The sequence below is a fragment of the Cavia porcellus genome, unplaced genomic scaffold (assembly GCF_034190915.1).
Source record: "Cavia porcellus strain 051 isolate PalLab524CR breed Dunkin Hartley unplaced genomic scaffold, mCavPor4.1 scaffold_15, whole genome shotgun sequence".
Lineage (NCBI taxonomy): Eukaryota > Metazoa > Chordata > Mammalia > Rodentia > Caviidae > Cavia > Cavia porcellus.
The window spans coordinates 54611449-54634247 of NW_026947498.1; the positions used below are offsets into that span (position 1 = coordinate 54611449).

Genomic DNA, 22799 nt, shown 5'->3' on the forward strand with positions numbered 1-22799 from the left:
CTGTTATAGTAAAAGCTGGAGCTATAAATTGGATCCTTATTAACACAAAATTAAAGAGGCAAAATTTTTGTGTCAGTCCCTCTCTGTGTTTATTAATTTTATAAAGGAAAACTCCTGTTCTATAATCACAGCATATCCTTTTTGCATGCCATGGAGAATGTCTAAGGCAGCAGTTTCCAACATTTTTGGCATCAGGGACTGATTTCACAGAAGACAACCTTTCTATAGACCGGGACAGGGTAGAGGCATGGTTTCAGGATGATTCAAGCATATTACTTTTATTATGCACCTTTTCTATCATTATTTCATTGTGATAGAAAGTGAAATATATAACTCATCTTAATGCAGAAACAGTGGGAACTCTGAGCTTATTTTTCTGCAACTCGATGGTCCTATTTGGGAGTTATGGCAAACTGATGCCTGAAGTATGTTGCTTACATCTAATCTACTCCTTAACCTCATTTTGGTTTCTGTCACTGCAGAAAACACTACTTCACAAAGATATGATATTGGAAATGGAGATGGATTTTCAGTGCATTTGTGACAACCTCACGGTATTCCATCTTGATTTTAACCCAGGACATAGGGAGATTTGAAGTCATCTCAAATACAGTTTTAAAGATAGGGTCATTGGTAATCTCAGCAGGTGATCCCTTTTTAGTGTAGCGAAAACTGCTTCACCTGCATTATTCACAAATAGTTTTAGATGCCTTTCTTCTCAATTCAGCTGTCTTGTGGTGTTGAGAAATAATATTCAAACACTTTCTGAAAGCTTACACATATGATCATGCACCAGCTGGAAGAAAGAAGGTACTGGCTTAGTCTCTCAAAATCTCTGCTAATGTTTGAAACATGTAAAAAAAATTCCAGTGTTCACTTGTCTCCCCCCCCCCCCCCATAATTCCAGTTTGGCTTTGAAAGTGGCCACTTAATCTGCCAGCTTGAACAGAGTTGTAGTTCTCCACTAAAATGACAGACCGAGTTTATGGAACAGGTTGAATACGTCACACAAGTAAGCAGGTTTTGTAACCCATTTTGTGTCACTGAAATGTGCTCTCAGTAGTGTCCGTTCTTCTAAAAGAGATCTCTGAAGTAGTTGTCATAGCTCAAAAACTCTGGCCAGTTACCTATCTTTAGAAAGCCATCTCACCTTTGTGTATAAAAGAAGATATCCGTGCTCTATGTAGTTCTACTCACAGAGCTAAGCAAACAGACATGAGTTAAGGGCTTACATTTTAATGTGACTGATAATTTTAATCTCACTCTGCAAAATGTTAAGTTCAGGTGACATTCTTCAGCTAGCCAGCATTTCTGTAAAAATGACATAATGTGTAGACTCACACTCAGAAGCAATGACTTTGACCCGATTGGTGAAACTGGAAAGCCACTCAGTCCTGGCAGACACCCAGTCTAACCATACACTGACACAAAATGACCAATTTCATTTTGCTGATACTTAGTCATTCAAAGTCTTGAATAGTTCTGCAGACACAGTTTTGGTTGACAACAAAAGTTCATATAACATATGCTCATGCATATCTCCTAAATAATACATCCAGCAAAACATGGTTACCTTGCTGTCAATCTGGATTGTGTATTATGGTAACTCATTAACCCTCAATCTCTTCTGCTATTTCATCAGTTTGTCCAGTTATGGTACTAGCTGAAAAAGGAGCACCTCTTGAACTGCATCTTCTCCTAAGAATTCATGATAAGGGTCCTTAGCAGTAGCCAGAATCAACCCTTCACTAATAATAAAGGGATTCTTAGCTTTAGCAATGCAGTTAATCCTAAGAATGATGCTCTCAGTGCAGATATATTTGATAATAATTGTTTCAGTTCTTCATGTACACATTTTTTGTATTTGAAAAATTTCAAAGGCTGGTTTTCTAACAGCGTGCTTGGTCTCTGTAAAGAAGGTTTCATGGTTTGTTGGATACTTGGTTACAATGTATTATACAAAGTAAGCTGGAAGAACGTAAATCACCTGTTGTAATGAACCTGTAATTTAAATAATACTCTTAGTATTTTCTTTTAAATGCAGCTTCCTTTTCATTGGCAGTCTTACAGCCTTCCCCTATGTCATCACTGAGGCTTCCCCACTTTTCAGAGAAGCTCTCCAGTGATTATTTTTTAATGCATTTTGGCCTTAGCAAAATTGTTTCTGAGAGAAGTACACAGTGCAAGAAAGAGGAGCAAATAGAAGTGATAAATTTTGTAATAAACAGGCCACATATGGACTAAAATAACTGTAGGACACTGACTTAGCACCTGAAATTACAGCCAGCTGTAAAACTGAAGCACATCAACATTCTTGACACTAGAAAACTTGCCACCAGATGCTGCTTTATGGTCACTTGCCACTCACAGATAGCTTCTGATATGAGCCTACAAGCAATTGACTTATTTTGTTCTCTGTGTGGTCAAACCACTCTGCTAATGTTAATCTGTATTTGCAGCTACTTGTCACTAGTATCACCAGGCAGTAGCACTTCAGATCATCAGGCATTAGTTTCTCATAAGATCACAACCCTCATATACGCAGTTCACAGTAGGGTTAACAATCTTATCATCACAGTGGGGTTAGCAATCTTAGGAAAATCTAATACTGCTGGCTGCTGATCTCACAGCAGGTGGGGCTCCTGTTGTAATGTGTAATGTTGTAATGCAGTAAATAAGCTTAGCTAGTCACATGCCTCTCACCTCCTTTCTGTGTGCTCCAGTACACAAGTCTTTAATAGGTCAATTTTGCCCTCAGATTTTAAAATTTAAAACAAGGAGAAAGAGAAATGGAAAAAAAAAAGGAAGAGTTTAGAAGTAAGGTTGAAAGACAAAGAGAAATCATGCTAAATTTGGGAAACTGGTGAAGAAGACTGGCAGGAAAGAAAGAACCAAGAAATAAAAAGAACAGCACAGAACCACGACCACAAATGGGCTAGAAACCATGACCATACTCATACAAAAACAAGATCAAACAAAAAACATAAAAAGCAAAAACAAACCACAATAAAAACAAAGAGAGAGAGAACAAAAATAAATGAAAAAAGAAAAAAGTCCACTCCCAGGTTCGTCTCTGCTGTCACTGGTAGGCCCCATGTGGAGACAGAGCCCTGATCCATACCCATCTATCCCAGCAAGCCCTTGGTAGCTTTTCGGCTGGGTAGTGGATAATCTCAGTGAGCCTGACCTCTAGTCCAGCCCAGACTCATTTGGCCTGCAGCCATCCTCACACCTGCCACAGGCCTGAGGCCAGCTGGGAATCACTAGCTGGAGCCAGCAGCTGCTCTGACTTGTGAGCTCAGTTGGCTCCTCTCCTAGATGGCTCCCGGCCTCTTGGCTATTGCTCTTTCATACGAATGAGCCTTCAGTCTCACTGCCAGCTTATTCAGTCCTTTACATCCACTTCTCCACTTCACTGCTGTATCTCTCCAAAGAGGCCTCTGTGGTCACCAGCCATCACTGTGTGTCAGCAGATTTAAACCGCTCCTCCCATGCAGTGAATCCCATCCCAGGAAGAAGGCACTGCTGGCTGTCTCATTCTTCTTCACTGAAGTTTCTCTCTTCAGTCTCTCTGTGGGCTTCAGTTCATGCTTCAGGTTCTTCCTGGGTTCAGGGACCCACTTCCTTCCTTCTTGGTCTTCCTCACCTTGGTATGTTCCAGCATCTGGACAGTGACTCTCAGAGAGGCTCTTTCTCTGCTGCTTACCACTCTGCCATCTTGATACTCCCCCTAAAAATATGTTTCTATACAAAAGTTGTATACAATATGCCCAGCAATCTTATTATACAGGTGAAAAAGTCAGAAAAATGCCCATCAATTGATGAATACAGTAGCTATATGATATCTGATATATTCATATGATGTACTATTATTCAGCCAAAGCTACAGAGATAAAAACACCATGCTACTGGCACAAAAATAGTAATTAAGACCCAAGGAAAAGAATAAAGGATGCAGAAACAGCTCCAGGTACATCTAGTTACCTGATCTTTGACAAAGAGACCAAAATTCTATGCAGCAGGAAAGTAGCTTCTTCAGAAAATAGTGCTGTAAAAGCTGACTATCTACATATAGAAGATTGAAGATAGACTCATATCTCTCACCATATATTAAACTAAAAGCAAAATGGTTCAAAATCTAAATATTAAAACAGAAAAACAACCTGCTGGAAGGCAAGGCAGATAAAATTCTTCAATATTAGTAGTAGGTAAGAAGTTTGTGTGCAGAGCCACAATTGCACAAGACATAACACTAATAAATAAAAAGCAGGACGATTATGTCAAATAAAAAAGTTTATGTGCAGCAAAGAAAACAACAGAGGAAGAGACGATCTATAGAATGGGAAAAATTTTACCAGTTACACCTCAGACAGAAGATTAATCTATAGAAAATACAAGGAACTTTAAAAAATTAGATTCCCAGAATAAAAGACACAATCAAAAAATGAGAAAGTGAAACAAACAGACACTTCTCAGAAGAGGAAGTGCGCAGGCCAATAAATAATGAAAAAATGTTCAACATCACTGGTCATTAAAAATGTAAATTAAAACAATGAGCTTCCATCTTTCACCAGACAGAATGACGACCATCAAGGAATCAAATGATAACAAATGATGGGGAGGCTGTGGGGAAAAAAGAAACCCTTATAACTTGTTGGTGAAAATGTAAACCAGTACAGCTATTGTGTGATCAGAAAGGAGGTTCCTTTAATCTACAAATTTAAAATAGAAATTCCCCTTCACCTAGCTCTTTCTCCTTCGAGGTATCTCGCTGAAAGAGTAAAAGACATCATATTGCAATGATGTATGCATACCCATGTTTATAGCAGCACAATTCATAATATCTAATTTATAGAAGTGAACTTTATTCTATCAACAGATGAATGGATAGAGAATTTATGCATAGTAGAGTACTGTCCTGCTATAAAGAAAAATAAACTTCAGTCATTTGTAAGACAATGAATGCACCTTGAACTCATAATGCTAACTGAAATAAATAACACATGCAAGCTTAAAAAATCATATGGTTTCTCTTATATGAGAAACCCAAAGCACAAATAAATCAAAGAGGAAAATAAAAACAGAGTGGGGAGAAGTTAATAATGGTGAGTTGCTTCTGGGAGAGCTGAAGTGCTGTGAAAGCAGATAGTGGTGATGATTGCACAACCTTGCAAATATAATGCCAAACAGGTAATTTAAACGGTGAATTATTTCTCAATTTTAAAAAGAATATTTCTTGCTAATAGTTATCTTCTAAAAAGAAGTATTGGTCTTAAGAACACGGAAAATACCAATGTCATTATTTGTCTTTTCCATTTCTATGTATATGTTTGTAGATGTTTTTACCCCAATGAAACAGAAAAAGAGTCATGGAATTTGACTATTTGAGTGAGACACCACCAATCGGCAGATCGAATATTTGTCCAGCATACCTATCAAAAATCCTCTTCCCACCTCAAGGTCTGTTTACTCCAGAGTGGCCTCTGGTGCCTACCATGGTTACTTACACACGAAATAACTAGTTCTAGAAAACAGAACTTTCTAAGAAGCAGAAAAAATAAGTGTTATCAGAAGAGTAATTGAGTTGACAGGAGTCCTCTCCAGTACTAAAACACATAGCACAAAAAATGCTACAGGCTAAAAGATGTAAGCATGTTTCAAATGTATGTTTTCAGTTATCAAACGAAATTAATATTGAGCTTACCTGAAACCTCTAACATGTTGTTCATTGTAAGTGAATTCTGGAGATATGCTGATATAGCATTCTGTAAAATGCCTTACGCTGGAAAAGAATTCAGACTTACTGTATTAAAAATGTAGAGGTGAAGAAACGGGGAAAGACTGATCAATAGGTACTCAGTTACGATTAAATAGGAATCAAAAGAACACATGGGCTATTGCAAGTACAGTGATTAGAAACAGTTATGTATTACACATCTCAAAAGTCCAGAGAAATTTTGAATGTTTTCACCAGAAAGCAATGATACATATTTGAGGCAATAGATGTTTTGCCTAATTTTTAAACATTATACAGTGTGAAAAGTAATACGTAGTACCCCACATATAACTATGCTTTTTATATTTTATATATCAGTTGAAAATAAATTTTATTTGGTTTTTACAGTTTTTAGATTCATGTTTGTAGTACATGATGATTAAATTTATCACAGGGAGTTGGTATATCTTAATACTTTTACTTCCCTTCCCCTTTTCTCTACCTCCTCACTCCACCCTGCTGCCCTAAAAATACATTTTAAAAAGATAGAAGGACCTCAGAGTAGAAGACTGAGTATACATAAATCCCACTAGGCATGAAACAACAAGGCATGCTATTTGCCATTTACCTACATCCTTTTCAAAAACAAGGTTAGTATAATTGTTATGCATTTTTAAAATGTTTGCTTGTCTTTATTTTCAAAATAAAACATTTTGTCTGAAATAATTAAATCACATGGACATTTGTGATCTATAAATTTATGTCTTTGATATTTTCAACTTTCTGAGATATATTTTTATCTGATATGTTTGTGCTTAGATCTTTTTCTTAAAACTTCAAAAACTTGAAATGTTTGGCTAAAATCAATATGTAGTATACATACATTTTGACAAATTATAAAACAAATAATGTTAGTTAATTACAGTAATGATGGCCTACATATTCTGTTGTTATGACTCCTTTCAAAATGCAAAGGCTGTTTGGGAAAATCAAAAATTAAGCAAACATGCCCAATCCGTGCTGAGATGTCCCTGCTAAGAATAACACGTTTGGAGTCAAAAATACCTTGATTACTTCAAGCTGAAAATCCAGCAAGTTAGAATCATAGACTTTCTGTTTGGAAAGAAACTTTCAACTAATCCAATGTGATAATATTTAAGAGAAGGAGAAATGCAACCACATGCCAGGGCAGAGTGATTGGACAAACAGTACCTGGTAATGTGAAGAATGAACAATCCCAGGTGTCTATTGAGACACAAAAAAGAACATTAGTGTAGTTTTCTTAGCTTTCTCCATTTGGATGGAGTCCTGGTAATAATGTGCAAAGAATAGCTTCCCACACCGTGAGTTTTTTATGTCTTTTTCCTAATGCTAGAGACAGAACTTTGGCTATTTTTAGCTAAGAACAAAGGAAATCCAAATTCTTTGTACAACATCTCACTTTAAGCTTTAACAGAAATAGAACCTGACATGAGAGGATTATTCCTCAGCCACTCTAGAGACAGTTGACTACCTACAGACAGGACTCTATGCTTCAGATTTACCTCAGAACTGTATGATACACATCATAATATGTGCTCTCATTTTCTTGGGCAGGAAACAAGTATGGTCATCATGTTCCAAAAAATAAATGACCTTATTTTCACTAAATGTTTAATTTTATGATTGTGATTGTCAACCATCTTACAGTTTACTCCAAAAGTCACTCTGGTAGCACATCTGCTTACATACTGACTATTCTGAGCATCACTAGTTCAGATGTCACTTGAACAAGCCAATGCTGGTACTGAATAAATTTGATAAAAATCATCATTTTTATATTTCCTGTTAAATTAGCCTATAAAAATAAAAAAATGTGATTTTTGATCATCCTGCATTGAAATAACTGGAGAGGTAAGTGGTTAATCTTGATTGTTGACTTTACTGAATTGAGAAGTAGGATACCAGTGCATATGACTCCAGATACAAGCAGCAGGTAGGACAGCAAATTGAGGGGCAAAATCATCCCTGAAAGTAGACAGTACCATCTCATATGCCGGGGGCCCATATGGAACAAAAGCAGAGGAGGAAGAAGCCCCCAAGCATAGAGGCTCTCTGCTTCCTGGATACCCAGAAGTAAGCAACTTTCCTCTACCATGTCCTTCCATCACCATGTTTCTGCCTTGCCCCAGGCCCAGAGGAATGTAGTCAGCCTGATTCTGTATTAAAATTTTTGAGACTGTGAACCAAATAAATTTTTCCTTCTTTAAATCAGTTTTCTCAGGTATTTTGTCATAGTGATAAGCTAAGACAATCACAAGAAAAACAGTGCAAACTTACAGGAAAATATTCATCTGACATTCTTGAAATATTACTTTAAACCTCAAAATATCTGGAAATATATAATCATCATGACACCAAAGAGGCTTATGAAATTCTCATCAATATGCATCTAGACATGGAGGATGATCACACGGACACTGAATGAACCTAAGGATTTTAATTAAGATTCAACCATAGAGTCAGTCATAGAATTTAATTAAGCATAAAATCTTACCCATGATAGGTGACATTTAGTTAAAACATTAGTTTTTAAGCATCAGTGTATATTAGAACAGTCTGAGGACCTAGCAAAGAACCTAAGGACTAGACTTATTTGAGGCAGATTTAGAATATTACCCATGTGATTCTGATACACAGAAAAGCTTGAGAACAAAGCCTTTATAATAGTGGGATCTTTAACCTTACATGCACATTGGAATTGCCTAGAAAGTTGTAAAAACAAATACCATGCCGCATTCCACTCCCAGAGATCTGTTTTCTTTGGTCTGAATGAGGCCTGAGCTTTAGGAATTTAAGAATTATCTCAAGTGATTCTGGTGTATGGCCAAGTTTGCAAACTACAACGAACGGTAGTCAGGTTTGGGAAGTGAAGTCGAGAAGGTTTGCGAGTCGAGAAGATGAGGACTAGTGAAAATTTTACCTAAAAACAAATCATGAGATTGAGAAATTCAAAAAGCACTGTTTTTCAACTTTGTAATTATGTCCCAGTTCATCCTTATCCATAAATAACCAATTATAAAAGAAAAGAATAAAAGGCAGTCCAGTTAATCTAAAATTTAGCTGGTCAGAAGAGGGGTTTTAATAATGACATGAAGTCATTCATGGAATGCTATACGATTTCTAGCTGTTCACATTTCAATAATTTATTGAACAAACTTTAATGGACATTTGCAATGGTGTAAAACATGTGCAAGGTGCTGCAATAAGAAAGATGAATAAAACAAAATTCTGTGGCATGAAGGAGCTTCTCAACAATAGAGTAAATACAGCACAGGCCCAAAACACACAAGACACAGAAATCATAAAATTTGCAATAAGGTTATTTTCCATAAGTTTCCACTCTGGAAAGCATGTCCAGTGAAGGTCTTGGAAAAGAGGACACATTTGATCTGAGTCTTAAAAGATGAGAAAGGTTCTGATAGCTGCATGTGGGAGATATTTCTAAGATAAAGAACAAAATGACTTAAAGCCACAGAGGTACTTGAGTTCCAAGTACAATAATAATAAAAAAGGTTATAACCCAGACAGATAGAACCATGAAGTCAGAGAGGGAGCAATAAGCTGAGAAAAGCCATTGATTTCTGGCTGTGTAAGAATTCTGATTCTACTTTAAGGGGTTAGTTAAATAATGGAGGAAATGTTAAAGGAACTTTGAGTGAGAAATATCATTAGAATTAGACTTCAGGTAATTAACTCAGGATATTGTGAGGCAGACCACTGTGGGAGGAATTTAAAAGCACAGAGACTCTGTGTCTGTTGCAGGATGCCAAAGTGTAAGATGCTGAAGATATAAACAAATAACAGAGAAAGAAAAATAGGACTCATAGGAAGAAGAGCTGCTACTATGAACATAAATAGGAAATCAATAGGAAGAAAATATCTAGAGGAGAAAATGATGTCGAGTTTTAGTTATGCAGAGAATAATCTGTAAAATGTTAGAAATGTGGGCTTGGAAGTCAAGAAAGAGGTAAAGCCCAGGATGCTCCTTTAAGTTTCTGGGCTCTCAAATTTCTACCTTCTTCATCTGTTTAGCTTCTTCAACTCTTTGCTAAATAATTAACTGTGAAAATTTACCAAAAACTTGTTGCCTTAATAGATTTTAGAGAAAAGATTCTGAACAGAGGCTGAACAGAGATACCCCGTGCTTACTTCCTCCATAGATAAGACCTGGAGCAGCAAAGAGATGACTGTATTTCAAGAAGAATGACTGAGCGAGCACTGGAATACATGAAGGAAGTTAGAGAAACCTTATGCTGCATGGAAACTTGGCAATATACAGAGAGAGAAACAAAGTATACTGAACCTGTGACTGTGACTGTGACCTCCTATCTGAGGATGAGTACATATTGCTAGATAAAGGTAAACAAAAAAGCTCATTGTCCCCCATTATCACTGTAGACCAACAGTCCTAACCAGAAGAGAATTCCTCAGTCTCCCTAGGCCTTGAACCCAACTTTAGGGAGCTTCCTAGGATCCACACAGCTTCTTTGCTCAAGGAAAGGAACTCACATAAGGTCTACCAACCTCGAGCCCAAGCTACTACAGCTCAGCGCCATATTAGAAATGGAGCCACTGCTAGAGTCCATTCTATTACAAATGTCAGTAGCCACTTTACCTCCCTGTTATGGTTTATATATAGATGTCCCCCAAAAGTTTCATGAAATTATAAATGGGGCTTTTTCAGTGGTGGTTGGATCTAGAGTATGTGATACTGTAATTGAGTTGTTGTGTGTGTTGTGTAATTGAGTGCTAGGTTCAAGGGCACAAGGGTTAAGGGTATGAGTGCTACCTGCCCTAAGTATTCTGAATAAGCTATAATGGATAGAAAGAGCCGTGGTGTTCCCCTTGTTTTTTCTATCTTCTGCCCACCATGAACTATCCTCTGTGATGATTGTCTGCTCCCATCTTGCCTTAGAAACAGCTGACTATGGACTGAAACTTCTATAAACTGTGAGCCAAATAAACCTTTCCTCTTAACTTTGAGCATTTGGTATTTTGTCTTAGCAACAAGAGAAGTAATTCAGACAGTCCCCATTACTGGGGCCCATATCATCCCACCACACTCACACAAAAGGCTGTAACATTACATCCTTTAGTTATGTACTTACAATCTTGGAAGTGGAGCCACTGTTAGAGTCTATTCTATTACAGATATTAGTAGCCACTGTATCTCCCTGTCACGGCTTGTGTCTAAAAACCTCATGTAATCATAAATGTGGCATTTTCAGAGGTTGACTGCACCTAAGTCCACACAACTGCAGTCCATGTAATAGTGGATCTAGTACCACTCAACTTGAGAAATTGTTATGATCAATTACTGGGATCTTAGGGCCAAATCTTTAAACCATACCCTTGGCATCTAAGGGGTCACCACAGCTATTAGTCTTCCTCTGGGTGCCTTAGGACATGACTTCAGTAGCCTGCCCCTGCACTGGGACTGCTATAGCCAGAGACCATGGTACCAATGGCAGTCACCTCTGTCAGGTGTGAAGACACATCTGTCCAAAAACATCACTCTCAAAGCATAGTTTTGTGACTTTACTACTTCTAAGATAACAATGTATAATTTATCAACTTGTGATTCCTTACTATTTTTTTGAAATTCTGTATTATTTCTACCCTTTTTTCTGTTTTGCTTTTTTTCTCTAAATAAAAAAAAAATTACTCTCAGCATTTCAGCTGCTAATGTTACCATCGTCTGTCTCCTCAGTGGTGATTGGGGGTTACCTCTCTGCTATGATCCCTAACTTTGTAGCTGCTGCCACCAGAGGCTATACCACTACTGGTGCTCCTCCAAGTGGCGTCATTTGGCACCTCCAGCATTATGGTGCCACAGAAATCAGCAGTTGCTTCTGGAAGGCTATTGTGATGTTCTCTGAAAAATCATACCACAACCTCTACAAAAAACTGGAGTCTAGGATACTGAGGCAATTACAGGTACCATTGACATTGATTACAGCTGAAGAAATCACAGAGCAGGTACAATTCTTGTGTGGTTAGGACCAAAGCCAGTCACGTGTTAATACCTCCCAAGAGAGACCACGCTGGCCAAATCCAAAAGAAGATCCAACTATAGTGGCTTGAACTGGTGTACAAAAGCAGCAGCTAATGTGTCTCGGTCAAAACTTTGAAAACATATTTGGGCTAGATGCATGGCTGAGAGCCAGAGGACAAAAATGTTCTGTAAAACTGTAGGACAAACCTGAGATTCAAAAGATAGGACATTGCCTGGCCTTGGAGCCGACACCCAGGGAACATTAGCAGTGTAGCCCTGTCATATTCCATCCTCACTATTGGAAGCTTAGTCTGTTTTTCAGGGGATCCATAAATCAGCTCCTGTGTTCAGCAGCACACCGGCAATATATCTGGGACTCCTGACGTGATGTACCTGATCATGACACACAATGCAGGCTGAAGCCAAGGCAGGCTGTCAGCGGCACCCACTCAACTGGCTCGGCAGAATCTCCTCAGCCTCTTCTTATTGCCTGATGTTTGCACATGATGAAGGTGTCGTGAGCTGGTCTTATGCTATTATTCATCACTCTTCTATGGATGTGAAGATCTGTTATCCTGAATCCCAGATATCAGGAACAAAGAAATGTGGGCACACGAATATTCATGCAGCTCAATTTGGAAGCAAGAAAAATATCTATCAGCAGCCGAATGAGTTAACACATTGTTAAGTATCCATGCAATGGATTAATATTCAGCAAAGGAAAGAAAACCACATGGAAGGATTTCAGAGTAATTATGCTGAATAAAGTTAAGCAGATAAAGTAGCAAATACTGTATGATTTTCTTCTAAAACTGTGGAATGCGCAATGCAGTCTATACTGACAGAAAGCATAGTAATTTTGCCCAAGGATGCAGTTTGGGAGGGACAGGGTCCATCGATAAGAAGGGACAGGAGGGAGAATTGTAAAAGACCATGAGGAAATGTTCTGATGAATGTACATGTTATTTGATTGTAGCAGTGGCTTCACACATATATTTATATGTTAACACTTACAATTGTACACTTCAAATATGCATATTTAGATCAGTAATTCATTTTAGATCAATAATAGTTAAGAAAACTTGTTTAAAACTTAATATGAAGAAGTGGTTAAATAAAGAAAATCAAACTGAAGGCATATCAGGTATGCAATAATATCCAGTGTGATTTTGATTGACATTTTTTGCACAAACATTTTGGCTTTTTGCATGTCTTCATGTGAGGAAAGCTTTTTCAGATCCTCTGCCTACTTTTAATCAGTCTGTTTTCTTGAGTTGCTTAACTACTGTTGATGTCACTCCTATTAGATATAGAATGTATAAATATTTTTTGTACTCCTTCCCTTTACTACACAGAGCTGTCACACAATGTAGGAAGCAAATACTTAGGTTACGAGGAAAACATGAAGGATTCCAGAAGCCAAGGACTTCTAGTCATTGAATTCTCTTGCTAGAGCTTATACTTCATTTGAATAACAAGGATGCATATAACAAGGAGAGTGGGTGGGGGATCTACCTAGGACCAACGTATAGAGATGGCATTAAGAACATTTTGAAGGAGCCATCTCTTAGGGCATTGAGGAAGTGGGTCTTAGTCATGCTTGGAATATGGATCAGACTCAACCTAGAGTGAAAAAGAGAAGGTGGACCCATGGCTACACAGAGGTTGGACGGGGCCAGTCCAAGTAGTATTTCCTCAGCTCCTTCTGTGCAGTCAGCCTATCAGCTGTGATTTTCCATTAATTCATCAGCAGTGTGAACAAATTCTCATAGGTTAAGAAGCTTGGACATGTATTGCTAATATATGCCCCCTTATAATTAATTCTTAGGATACTCGGAAGCTCCTGTTTGGCAAGAGTATAACAAGTTCTGGATCATCTTTAAAAGGGAGGAGTGGCACTGCATGCTTGTAATCCCAGCAGTCTGGAAGGCTGAGACAACAGGATTGCAAATTCAAAGCCAGTCTGGGCAACACAGCAATTCTGCAAGATCCTTTCCCCTCCAAGAAAGAGTTGAGAATGTAATTCTTCCCAAAGTCCTCGGTTCAATGTCTAGCAAAAGGAAAGGACAAAGGGTGGGAGGGGTGAGAAAGGAGGAGGGGGGAGAAAAGGAGGAGTAAGAGGAAGAGGGCGAAGAAGGGAAGGAGAAGAGGAAAGAGGAGGAGGAGAGGGGAAAAGACAGAAAAGAGGGAAGGAGAGGAGGGGAGGAAGATAGGAGGGGAAAAGGAGGTAGTAAAGCTTAAAGCTGGGTGTGCATCTCTGTAATTCAAGCATTTAGGGAGGCTGAGGCAAAAGGATTACAACTTCAAGTCCCACTTAGGCAGTTTAGCAAGACCTCATCTTAAAATGATAAAATGAAACAAACTGAGGATGTAGCTCAGAGGCAAAGCACCCTGAGTTTTATTCCCAGCAATGCCAAGTAAAACAACAAAACAATGGATGTTGAAAACAAGCAGTTTAGCTCAGTGGCCTAAGTGCTTGCTTGGCAAGTGGGAGGTTGTGAGTTCCATCCCCTGTACCAAAGGGAAAAAAAGAAAGAAAACAAGTAGACTAACAATACCCAAAATTAACCACCAGATGGCAGACGTTGCACAGTAATTGATCTGAGCACAACTAGCATGAATTCTCTATAGACTAATCCAAAGGCTTCAAAGGGTTCTACATACTAGCAATTATAGATCCTCCAAAAAGTCATGAGGTCAGAGTTGGTTTTTATTTTAGACCATATATAGTAAATTTCATAACAGCGTAGAAATTCAAATGCAGAAAGTAAGATTAGACAAAGTTAATTAATGGAAGACCCACAATATCTTGTTTTTGGTTTGAGTGGTAGGAAGGTAGTGAGGAGGTTCAGTGACTCCAGTATCTCGATGGCACTCATAGCAAAAAGTGATTGTCTAGTATGCAGAGTTTTCTCTCATCTAGCGAGTGTACATTGGAGCTGGAGATCAAGTCCTCACAATGCTGCTGTATCTATGCCTTACCTCATCTGCACAGAACAGACAGTGGGAGCGGTTCCCACCAGAGTACTACATTTGATCTGCAGTTTCAGCTCAGATCTACTGCTGTGGAAACTCCTCAGGGGCTCATCTCAAATGCAAACAAACCAGCTTAGCATCCTCCCCTTCCAATGGCTTCCTATTGCACTTAATAAAATTTATATTCTCTCTGTTAAGAGTCTGGGAGGGGCTACATGATTTGGACCCTGCCTATCACCCCCTATATTACTCTCTCCACTCCACTATCCACAGTGATCAGCATGCATTCCTGCTTGAAAGTTTTTCGACTCACCATTGTCTCCTGGAATTTTATCCCTAGAGATCTTCCCTGCTCACTCTCTTACTCATGTGTGTATCTGCATAAATACTGCCTTCCCAACAATAACTGACTGACCTGCTTACCTATGTATACATGACACCTACAACCTCATCAACCCATTATCTCTAGCTCTGTCTCTACATAACCTTTTGCATAGAGCTCTCACTCTGAAATTAGATTTTCCCCTTTTTCACTTGATTACTGCATACCAGAATACTAGAATGGAAACTCATGGGGGCAAGGGCCTGTCTGTAAGCTTGCCACTCTGCCACCCATGGTACCACCAAGCACCACCTAGACAGTGGTACTTTGCTACCCACAGAACAGTCCTACAATAAATATCTATTGAATGCATGCATGAAATTCATTTAATTTGCTCAATTTAGGGGTATTTTGAGTCATCCCTCTCCCTCATTCCTACATTCAGTCATTGGCAAGATCTGCCTATTTTGCCACAAATCCATCTTTATTCCCTTCACCCGCACAAATACTTTGGTGACTGTCTTCACATCTCGGGCTAGGACAATGCAATTATTTCCTTCTAATATTTCTGCTTTTAGGGCATCCTGCTATCATACCAGCTTACTGATCCCAAACACCATCTTGGTAGGATGAATGTCTTTCTACTGCCCTTCCCAACCTCTACAGCACACTCAGCCTCCCAAGTCCTGGAGGGGGGAAACTATTGAAATAAAATCTCCCCTATTCCTCTTTGCAGATGCTTTCCTCTAATCCACCGAGAATTCTGTTCCTGCTCTTGATTTGCCTTTTCCTGGGGTCGTGTACATTCGCCCTCCTCCTCCTAACTCTCACTGTGTTTGGTTAACTCTCCTTCCCATTCTTCATATCCCAGCCTAAGTCCACTTTCTTTATGTATCTCCTGCTGATCAACACACACCATGGTGATGTCTCCTCTGGCTTCTTGTCTCTACCACACGTGTCTCTAGTTGTTTAAGGCCTCAAATCGTCTAACGCTTTGACACACAAACACGTGCATACACACGCACACATGCATGAATCTGGGCACCCAACATGCCTCTAAATACTTCCTTTTACTACAAAATTAAGAAACACTGTCACTTTAATCTCTAGCAATAGAAATTTGCAGAACATTGGTTCAATGCTCTGCCTTGTAGGATGAATAACCTGAAGTCTGAAAGGAGTTGAGGAGCTGTCCAGTGCCAGGGAGAGCCCGCGGTGAAAGGATGCTGTAGCAGAGCAGAGGCAGCCAAATGGAGGTCAGCCCGGGCCAGGGGCTGGGCAGAGCAGGACAGCTGCCTGGTCGGGAAGGTGGAGTGGCTCCACAAGAGGACTGAGCTAGCAAGTTAAAACCGGAAGCAAAGGGAGCTACGCACAGAACCACACATGTACCTGCACACACACCAATACAAATATATGCAATATACATATTGTATCATATTAGTTGACAAAATCTAACATGATTGTTTTATTTTGGGACCTACTCTTCGTTAATTATTCATTCTTCTCTTTCTTCTATCCACCTTATGTATCTTTTATTCCCATTTCTTTTTCCCCCATCTTTCCTTGCTCTGTTGAGATTGTGTTCTCACCTTTCTGATCTTTCTGCTGGTTATTCTTTCCTTTCTGTCTTATCTTTAATTGTCTTCTAGTCTTTCCTTTTCAAAATTTTATTTTTCCCTCACCTTCTGCCTTTTCCTTCTCTTACTTCTTTTAGCTTTCTGTATTTCATATTCTATCAGGAAATGCTTTAGCATTTTAACAAGTCCAAAAACTAGCAGTCTTTTTATGTTCCTGTACAACACCTGCTAGACCAGCCAAATGTTGAAACCAAACAAAATGTGGGCAGAGCAGCTCCAAAGCTTTGGAAGGAATTAGACAAATCAACATGGGGCTATTATTTAATTATGCAACAGACTCAGATAGGAAGCTTTCTGCAAATATCCTTTTAAATTGTACAGTGGCTCCCAGCCACTCATTCTTGGCATAAAATGGAATTGTAAAACTAGGTTTTGAAATTCAAATTTTCCCTCTGTTATGACATTTCTAGTTATCAAAATCTACTTTAGAAAATATTTTCTCCCAATAACAAAAGCTCACTAAAACATGTTCAGTTAGGGAGACCATATGCAACTGTAGAAACAATATTTATCTTAAGTAAATTAGAAATGCTTTCTAAATTGACTTGTTACCAGGAGCATAGGAAACTATGAAGGAGAAAGTACAGAAAATCTGTAAAAGGTAATAAAACATAAATCACTACTGTAATTTTGGGATGAGCTTCCCTACTGGGAGGGGAAAGTAATTTGAATTTATTATGATAAATAGTTTTCCTGAAAGATTCTGAGATATGTTTTTACAGACAGTCTTAATTCTCTTATGAGGAATTTAACAACATTACAGGCCTAATATAAAGGATCTTCTTTGATGTACTAAATTTTTTTCATATCCATGAACTCAGATGTGTTTTATCATTGCTTAAAATTAAATACTCTGATAGTATGCAAAATCATGTTACTTACAAAAGAGAGTGTTGTTTCTCATGAGTTTGGTAGTTGTAAATGCTTCCAAGATAGGATTCACTTCTCTAATTTAATCTTCTAAAATCTCCAGAGGTACAAGAGAAGTACAGCTGATTAAGTTTTTAGCAGAATTCTATAATGTGGCAAGTCCTCCTTCTCCTGGTCCATCTGATTCTTGTTTTGATCTGACTTCGTTATAAAATATTATTTGGTAAAAAGTTGAAGAAGAAAAAAAGATCAAGATCAGTCAGGTTCAAAGAAACTGACTTAGTTGAGGTTGAACTTATGAATACATATTGGAGTTCAATTATCTGTCAAGCTTCTATTTTGGTTGGCATTGACCTGAATGGGAAAAGAAAAAGGTTATTCACTAAAATAAGCAATAAAAACTAGAGCCCAAATTTTCTGACAAATTGAATCTTGTATATTTTCCCTTTGTTAATTTCTTCTCTTCCTATGTAATCTTTATACCTGAAAATTTATCTTGGAATATTACATTACAATTTCCCTTCTAACTGTAACTGAGTAATCTAGAGTTGAGACAAAGTTAGGATTCGCAATGATAGTGTTCTCTAATTGGAACCATACATACACGACCCAGAGAACCAAAATGGTTATCTACACAGAGTGAGCCTAAATTACCAACAAGCCACATGACCCAAGGGTATTATTATTTTCTACTCTTCCTCAAAGGTCATTTTATGGGAATAAGTATTTAGTACATAGTATTCAACTATACATAGATTTACAAATATATATCCCTTCTGTATAATATAGGTCCACTGTCTGAAATTAGTAAAAGAACTACATGAGCAAAGGTTTTCCATATGGAAGTATCATGTATCCCATGTCATAAGATTTGATGGCTAGACCAAATGAATTGTATGCACTAAAAAACCAAACATCTTAAAATGGACATTACAACAAAGTCATATCTAGTGAATAATAGAGTTTAATGATACCAAAGAAATGTATCACATTCATGTGTGCAGTGACTGAAAATAAAACTTCATATTGTTCAAAAATTGGGCCAGATGGCTGTTTTGGTACACCTTCTATTTTTTGGAACAGCAAGCCAAATCCAAGGTCAAATTGAAATAAACAAAATAATAGTTTCAGACATAGAAATATGAGAGAGAGAACAGCTTGATAACTCATAGATTTTGAGGTCCATTCATTGTTACCTAATTTTATTTTGCATTAGAGCTTTCAACTGGTAGTCATCCTTGTAATACTATGAAATGTATGAACTTGGAAGTTAAACAAATGGGCTACCTTAAAATTTCCTAATGTACTGGAGGATAGCTCAGCGGTAGAGGATTTTCCTATGACACATGAAGCCCTGGGTTCAACGCAAGCACCAGAAAAATGCTTCCAAGAAAAAAAAAAAAGCCAAAGATTTTTAAAAATTAAATATAGAGGGAAGGGAAAGGTTTTCAGAACAAGAAATAAAATTAATGTTGAAGTTTTTGACATCAGGCATTTGGATTTGATACAGAACTTAGAGGTAAAGGAAGCTGATTTTAATTGGTGCATATTTATGGGAATGTGACATCACATTGTTGTTCGACACTCAAAAATATCAAAAATGACCATTCAAGGCACTAGTGACACTCACCTGAAAGTAAGATGGTTTGGATCTTGATGGATAACTACCCGAGGTTCTAACCAGCAGACACCAGGCTAGTAAATGTCCTGTGAAGCGTATCTGAGACCAATTGTATAGTTTCTGTTTCATGGTATTGATTTACAGTAATGATGATCCTCTCAAGAAATAAAGGAAAGATAGAAAATAGGACTTTTCCAGTCTTTACTAGCAGTGCTGGAGTTTTTTTCTATCTCCTTACTGGTGAAGTGTTAGACAGTGTCACATCACCCTCCCTGTCATGATGTATGAATACACACCTACTTTTTCCTGGATTCGTTCACATTGCTGTGTTGGCAAAATATTAGATGATATACACTCTGTTGTTCAGGGTCTTTCGAATACCACATTCTCCTTTGGGATTTGAAATTCAGTGACATGCTTAACAAGTTCTAATTATCAATTCAATGGAACTAGGTGATTCTAACTATACAGGCTAATGGAAGCAAGGAAAATGTCATAGAAAAGTGAAAACTTCAGATGGAAGTTGAGGATATGTTGAAGGTCTACTGGTTTGGGAAAGGAAAAGGTCTTCCAGGCTGAAAAATGTCAACATGAGTAACAATTCTGGAGTTCAGAAATATCAAGGACTTCTGTAAAATCAAGAAGCCTATTCTTCATGAGCGTTTCAATAAAAAGGAGGATGCTACCTCCACTAAGAAAAAAATGCAGCTTTTCTTCAGATTCTCACATATTAAGGCTTAGCACATGGCTAAATAAACTCCTCTTCCCAGAAGAGGACCTAAACACTCAAGTAATCAAGCAACTGTGCCTTAGGCTTCGTCTGTAGCAATCAGGTAACTTTCTAATCTAGGAAGAGGATAGTAGTGAATGTGTATCCTCACCACCCAAGGTATCACAGAATCCTTTGAAATTCTAGAAAACAGCCTCTCCTCTCTATATGGGGCTGAACTCTACTCACCAACTTCGAAGATTCCAAGATCCCATACCCTTCTTGGGATAGTGGAAGCCAATGAAGAATCCAACACAAGTGGCATCATCATTGCACAGGAAGGTGAAGGACTTGAGCACTGCTTAGGGCTTCAGAGCTCTTTGTGGAATTCAGTCACCTGCTGGCTTTCCCCAGCCCTGCCTGTGCTTTTCCTATCAGATCAATGCAAAATAAGGGTTGACTGAGTTTCTTTTATTTCTCTTTTTTAAAATTCTTTTCTTTTTCCTCTAAATATTTTAGCCCTCGTTGCTTATTATACTGGACCCAGCCCCAATCTGGCTGCCCACAGCTTGCTGTCTGTTATATAACCATATCCAGTGGACTTTCAGCTTCCCTTCTTCTTTTTTTTTTTTTTTTCCTTTTCTTTTTTATTGATTGATACCAGGGATCGAATTCACGACCATACACTTGCAAGGCAGGCGCTTGTGCCGCTGAGCTAAATCACCAGCCCCCTCAGCTTGCCTTCTTAACCAGTCAGTCCTGAGGCCTTTAAGGAGATCATTTGGGAGAGTGGAACTCTTTCCACATGCAGGGTACTTGAGCCCAGCTTGTGCACTATGGTTTATAAAGTGTCTCTAAATGATGACATCACCATATTTAGAGAAACTACTGAATAAAGCATTATGACAATTTGCAGGGATATCTTATTTTTCCAAGAATGCATTCTGCATTGAAAGAGCAAACAAGTAAAATACGTCAAATTTAAATTTTATTCTCTGTGAAATGTAGTTGTTTATTTCCATTGAAACTTAGTGCAGGCCACAAGGAAAAAACATGGCCAATGTGTGAAGAGAAAAGTGATTCTCTCAATCTAGAGGGGTTGGAATGTAGCACAGAGGTACAGTGCTTGTTTAGCCAGTGCAAGACCCTAGACTGGACAGCCCTCATTCCAGAAATAAATAAGTAAATTTGTATATGATTCCCTCAGTCTACAAAAGAATGCAAAATGCCAAAATATTCTTATGCTAGAGGGTTATGTATTGGCATACAATTATTCACAATTTCCTTATCTGGAGTTTAAACTCAGACACAAGACAAAGGATTCGCTTCATTTACAAGTAGTGAACAAGTATCATTTAAAAGGTTTGAAATAAAAGAGATTTTTTTCTTGCTTCTATGTACACCTCATAACAACATCTAAATTCTAGGTGGTTTTTGCACTAAATACAAGTGGTAACCAATTAGTGAATAACATTTTGTCGCTTCGAGACTTTTAAGAATCACTGTGCAATATCTATAGAATCACTTCTTTGTGTCACAGAGAATAGTAGATGCTATATGTGATAAAAGCTGAAATTTACAGGGGTCCTGGTCTGGGCGGGTCACTGGCCCATAGAACTGTAAATGTAACATTTCACTTTGAAGTGTAAGCTAATCACCCCAGTAACCCTAGGAGGTGGGTACTATTTTGCCCACATTTTATCCAGAAGGAAACACAGTCTTTAAGGGATTAGACATCTGCAAAGGCCATGCCCTGCTTACAATGCCCCAGTGTTTCTTGGTGACATAAAGAAAAAAATAGATCACATATTTCTCCTTTTGATTTTTGGGGCCAGCCACTTACTGTGAAGCATAACCTGAAAGGCATTATCAGCAACAGCAAAAATGTGGGGGAAGCCTCTGAGCACTTCTTCCCTGTGTAGGTAGCCACTTCTGATCTAGTGGAAGCCACCTGTAAGGGTTTAGGGTCACAGAGGACGGACCTGCACGTGTCTCAGGGAGGACCAGAAAAGATTTTTGAAAATTGGTTAGAAATACTTCCAGGTTCAGCAGATCTTCCCTTTTCAGGTAACATTTGTTCAAATATTTACTAATACAGGAACACACAAGGAGAGCTTTTGGGTTATAAAGAGACTTCTAAAAGGAGGAGACAGAATCAGGTCAGCCTAACATCAACATGTGGGACTGCCTCTCCCCCCGAGAGAGCTACTAAATACTAACACTCACAGCTTTTGAAGACAGAGAGAACACTAACCACAGGCCTGCAGGGATTTTAGTAATCGGCCACCAGGCATTGGAAGCCAGAAGGGAATCTCTGCCTCAGCAAGACTTGGAACCTGACTTGTAAGACACTGATGGGAAAAAAAAGGTTCCTGTAGGTCACTCAGTCATTGAAGTGACTGACACGTGGCTCCCAAAAAGCTCTTATGCGTGGTAACTGCTAAGCAAATATTAAAATCTTGACGAATACGAGTGCATTGCTACCATGATATGGTTTCTTGGGATGCCTCTGAAAGATTTGCTAACATGCTCTTTGTAACACTTTTCCTCGATATATAAATTTTTGTGTCAAGTGATTGCTCCATTTAGTACCAAATAGCGATGCCCTCTTCTTTTGAAAACTCTCACGCTCTATAGTCTCGGTCCAAGTGCTCTCCACAGACCTCTTTCCCAGTATTCCAATAACAATTCCTTTTCTTTGAATCTTTTCAATTTTTATGCTTCAAGTATTCCTCTTTGTTTTCAAGCAAGACACACCATAATTAATTCTTTACATCTTCAAAATCTTCCCTTTAGTCTCAATTTTATTTTTATACCTCCCTTAATTACCTACTTTTTTCACCAATCAGTACCCCCACAGTTTTATTGCCTCTATTAACATTACTAAGACTAAATGGCTTTGTATGTGTAG

The 22799-nt window shown here is 38.3% G+C and overlaps 1 long non-coding RNA gene across 1 annotated transcript in view; it reads right to left on the minus strand.

Moving 5' to 3' along the window:
* LOC134470488 (uncharacterized) overlaps positions 1-20509 on the minus strand; it is a 43838-nt gene extending 23329 nt beyond the window's left edge. The window contains exons 1-2 of the long non-coding RNA XR_010039414.1: positions 20138-20509; positions 17571-17912 (exon numbers count right to left, since the gene is read on the minus strand). This is a non-coding gene — a long non-coding RNA (uncharacterized LOC134470488). The remainder of the gene's footprint in view (positions 1-17570; positions 17913-20137) is intronic.
* Positions 20510-22799: the final 2290 nt, after the last annotated feature.